Below are 5,252 nucleotides of genomic sequence, written 5' to 3' on the forward strand. Positions count from 1 at the left end.
CAAAGTTAATTTTTTTTATTTCAATGTTATTTTCTACAGAGATTTAAAAGGTGGTAGGTATTTCCTTTTCTGGCTTAGTATGGCGACTGCAACACCGTCACCCCTGGCCAGCTCTGTAGAGAAGACAAATGGAAACAAGCTAAGCAGGCTTCTCATCGATGGTGGAACAACAGTGCTGAGGAATATTTTCGATTCCCATCACCCTCCTGCCAACTTGGCTGCCAATCTTAGTTCCAGACATATTCATCCCATTCTTACTAGACTTCGGCATAGAAACATTCTGAATGGTGTTCAATGGGACAAACTGTTTCCACCACCAGGTGGAGGGCCACCAAACTCTATTGACTTTGATATCACTCTTCTGTTCCTCTTGCTGACTAACATTTGCGGCCTATCCCCTCCCCCCTCGGGCTCTTGGCACAAAATGCCTCCCGTGAGTGACACCTCTTTTGAGGCTAACCTTGCTCGCATGAAGTACTATCGAAACGTGCTCTATGGTCACGTGACATCAACTGGCATTCAAACATCAGTGTTCGATGTGAAATGGCAGGAAGTTAGCTCCGTTCTTGTTTCGCTTGGTTTAAGTCAGTCTGAAGTAGACAGATTAAAGCGAGAGCCTTGTGGAGAGGACTATGTCAGCGCTGTTACTGAATGGATGAAAAATGACGAGGAGATCCAATTCCAGCTGCAAGATCTACTTAATAAACAACAGCAAGTGCTCCAGACCCGACAGGAAGATCATAGAACTCTTCACGATACGCATCAAATAATTGGAAAAGTGCAAGAGACGCAAATAGAAGCCAGCAATTCGCAACAGGAGGACCACAGAACTCTTCAAGATACACACCAGGCAGTTGGCAATTTACAACAGCTGCAAAAAGAGGCAGTGAAATTACAACAAAGGGACCACAGAATTCTTCAGGATACGCGCCAAGCAGTTGAAGGTGTACAGCAGTCTATACAAGATAGAAAACAGATGCTACAGGAAGTTCGGAGAACCCAACAAGAATCGCAGCAGCAGATAAAGTATAAGGCTGCAAACGCTGAAGAAAGAAGAGACAAAGCTGAAGAGGATGAAGCTCTGAGAAAATTAGCAAAAGTTAATACCGAGAGGGTCATCCAGTATCACGCCGAGAAATACCAGGAGGGAACGCGCTTGCGCATCTTTGAGAAGATCAAGTTGTGGCTAGACGACCGTACTTCTGAAAATCGTGTTATGGTAATCATTGGAGATGCCGGAATGGGCAAATCAGTGATTTCTGCTGTCGTTTGTCAAAGAATGCGACATGCTGGTCGACTGTCAGGAAGTCATTTTTGTCAGCGCAACAAGGCGTGTCACAGAAATCCTAAGATAATGCTTCAATCGTTAGCTTATCAGCTGAGTGAGCTTTTGCCACAGTATGAAAGAGAACTTGTAAAAGTACTGTCAAGAAACTTGGGTGAAGACATCAACAACCTAGAGGTTGGAGAGCTCTTTGAATTGCTGTTCGAGAAGCCTTTAATAAATGTAGATGATCCGGGAAGAAGCTTGCTCATGGTGATTGATGGCCTGGATGAAAGTGAATACAAAGGTCGCAATGAGCTGCTTGATGTGATTACTATCACTTTACTACACTTCCTGGTTGGGTCCGATTTTGTGTTACAACTCGACCGGAAATAAATATCGCAGACCGTCTTAGAAAATTCAACCCTGTTCTACTGGAGCAAGATGATGAAGAAAATGTAGAAGACATCAGACTTTTCCTTAAAAGACGGCTGTGCAGCGTCATTCAATCAGGCTTTGAAGAAGTTGTTATCGATGCACTGGTCCAAGAGGCTGCAGGGCATTTTTTATATGCTTATTTGATGGTCGATTTTATCAAGGAAAACGTTTTACTCCTTACCCCCGAGGAGTTAGGAAGAATCTTACCTTCAGGTGTATCGTCTGTTTATCAGTCCTACTTTGAACGTTTAGAGAAAGAATTGAAAATTAGTGAGGACCAGTTTTTGACTTTTCTAAGTGCTCTGGCGGCTGCAAGAGAACCGCTTCCTCTAGACTTTGTTTCTAAGATGATGCTTTCGGACTCGAAGTCCCCATCTGGTCCTCGGAATGTAACAAAAGCTATCAACTCTATCTCAACCCTTCTACCTGTTCATGATGACTGCATTGTGTTCTTCCACAAATCAGTTAAGGACTGGTTGACAGACAGAACTGCCTACGGGCGACACAACTTCTCTGTGGATGAAAAGCAAGGTCATGTCATGCTTTCTGAGCTCTGTACTAATGAACTGAATAACTTGAAAAGAAGAGGCGTTCACGGCACAGAATTCAGTGACACTGCAAGGTACGCCCTACAGCATGGTGTTTATCATATGCTCGAGTCTGGAGACCTGGAACAGAGTACAAGAAGCATTAAAGAAATCGTTAACAACTATGTTACCGACTTAAACATTGTGTATGCAAAGCTATGTGTAAACAGCACGGCTAGTTCTGAGGACATTATCCTCACGCAGAAACAAGCTAAAGAAGCTTTTAAGGCATTGAGTAGTGAGAGGCAAAAAGCCCTTGGCACGTTGCTGTCTCTCTTACGAAAGTACCATGGGAGACTTTCGACGCATCCTTGTACAATATTTCAAGTGATGGTGAACGAGGGAGGGGACGTTTTTGCTGGTGAAGCGACAAAAGTTTTACAGAGTCGTAAAATACCATACATGGAGTACCTTCATAAGGAAGCTGTGAAGAAGGAGTCAAATAAGACCCAGGCTGATTTTCCCTGTAACTCCACGGTTGCTTGTTTTGATGTTTCCCCTACGCAGGAGTTCATGGTTTGCGAATGTACTGATGGAATGATTTACCTTTGGTCACTCGAAACGGGTGAGCAAAAGTGGGTACGTCCGGTTGAGGTCAAGAAATGCTACTTTAGACCTGATCTCCCCTTTAGAGTGGTACCGAACTCAAGTGTATACTCATGTTATCGCTCTGTTGTTTTTCACCCTACTGAGCCCATTGTTCTTCCTGGAATCCTTTGCTATGCTTACTCGTTTAAAGGAAACCTCCAACCTCTGTTTCCTAGAAGCAACTGCAGATTTTCTGTTTGTTCAATTCTTGGGGACGAGAGCAAAATTATCACCGATTGCCCTGGGGATGCTAAATGCTTTGTCATGTGGAATCTAAAAAATGGTGAAGAGATCACTCGCACCATCAGAAATGAAGATGTTTTGTCTTTTGCTTGGTCTCCAGATGGAACGCTTCTGGCAATTTCCCATTTTTCAGGACTGGTATGTTTGGTTAACGCATTGAACTCCTTAGACACCACTCTCGCAGAAGTCGCCACCAATCAACCTTGTGGAATGATAAGGTTTACCCCTGACATTCAATTCCTTTTTTGTTTTTCTTGGTCATTTCTACAAAGTGAAGACAAACGCAATGATGGGGTGTTAATAACAGTGTTGCGACCCTTAAGTTTTCCCTTAAACGTCATTAAGTTGCCTTGTGGTACCTTTTCCTTGAACGTTTTAGACAATAAGTTTGGCCAGGATCCATGGAATTACGAATCATCTAGCAAAGGTGGATTCTTGATGGGAGATCCTATGTTTTACAGGATTCAGTCCTCGCACCTTTTACTTAATGAGTCTTTTGCATTTGCATTAAACAAACAAAGTGTATTAAGGGTACTTCCTAGCAACAGGAAAGTTACAATGCTTAAACATGAAGATTATTCGAGGGCCACCTGGCGTTCTCCTTTCTTTTCTAGTATCCGTCGCATTGCCTTCGCTTTAGATGGAAAGACCATTTATCGTGCCACTGCAGGGGATAAAGGCTTACAAGTGGTATCTTTGGATGTGTCGAGTGGAGATCGTAAAGCAGAGAAAGTGATACTTACACGTGATGTTTTACTTGTACCTGTGTCAGAGGGTGTCCTTTTGAAACAAAGTGGACCTGAGGCGGATGTTCAGCTATGGAATTTTGAGTTCTCAGAACAAATCCGAAGTTGGCCTAATTTAACCGAGGTGAGGGATATAATGCCATTTTCAGACCAATGTGTAGCGTGTGTGGGGAGAGATTTTGAAGTAAGCATCCTGGACACATCAAATGGAAACATAGTGAAGACCATCCCACTTTGTCACGAGGGTTACGAAACAACATATTATTCGTTGCGTAAAGAAGCCATAGTATGTAACGGTAAATATCAGCTGCTATCAACCGCTCCTAGCTCAGTTCAGCTGTCGGATGGCAAAAATGAACTATGGAAGAGAACTCTGAAATTTCAAAATCCTTTTATTCCTGAAGGAGGCCTACCTGGGATGTTTTCTCCAACAGAGGAGTTTGTCCTTATCTCGTCTTCCAAACTCCCTGAGTTCGAGGAAGAAGTACTTGTGCTTGAAGCATATTCAGGAAAGTATCTCCGAACGCTATGCACCGTTGACAGAATTCTTGGCTGTGCCTTTGTAAGTAAGACAGAATGTGTTATCCTCTGCATGAATACTTCAGGGAGTTATTCTCTTCAGTTGTTCAATGTTAGCACTGGGGATTTCCTAACAGTACTTGATATAGATTTTGTACCGTCCGGGTCTCTGGCTTCCTGTCCACAAAGGGGTTTGATCGCTATTAGCGTTACGGACTCCAACTGTATGTGCGTTCTTATCGAAGTAAAACAGCTGCGAGACAAAGCAAACCGGGAAGCGAAAGGTGAGTAATGCGTTTTTTCCTTTTTTCTTCGTAAGTCGAAGAATTGTTAAGTTTACGTAGTGTCGACAGATCACACCTACATTAAATTGGTAATATTAGTTTCCAAAAAGGAGCTTGTGTAAAGGATAATGCAGTTTGTAGATATTAGTGGGCTCGAACCTCTATTAAGCAGCCACTCTATTTAGCGGCCTGTTGCTAGATTCCCTGCAGACAAAGCTGTCAGTAAATCACTGTAAAAAGTACCTTTATTAAGCGGCCACTTGTCTCTTCCCCAAGGCTGGCCGCTGGCCGCTTAACAATCAAGTCCTAAGGGTGACCAACCTCAATCCCCCCCCCGAAAATATCAATCCATCATCATCATGAGAAAACGTTATGAGAATTGATGAAATGATCACCTAAAGTAAGAATGCCGCGGGACAAAGACAACCGAGAATCAAAAGGGAAGCAATGCATTTGTTTTTCACCTAATTTGAGCATTGCCAGGTTTATGTAGCGTAGACAGCATCACATCTAAAAAAAATTCGACAAGATGTCAGATCATTAGTCTTGATCCCAATGGAAGCAGGGCGAGCCCAATCCCTTA

Source organism: Porites lutea, chromosome 8 (assembly GCF_958299795.1).
Source record: "Porites lutea chromosome 8, jaPorLute2.1, whole genome shotgun sequence".
NCBI lineage: Eukaryota > Metazoa > Cnidaria > Anthozoa > Scleractinia > Poritidae > Porites > Porites lutea.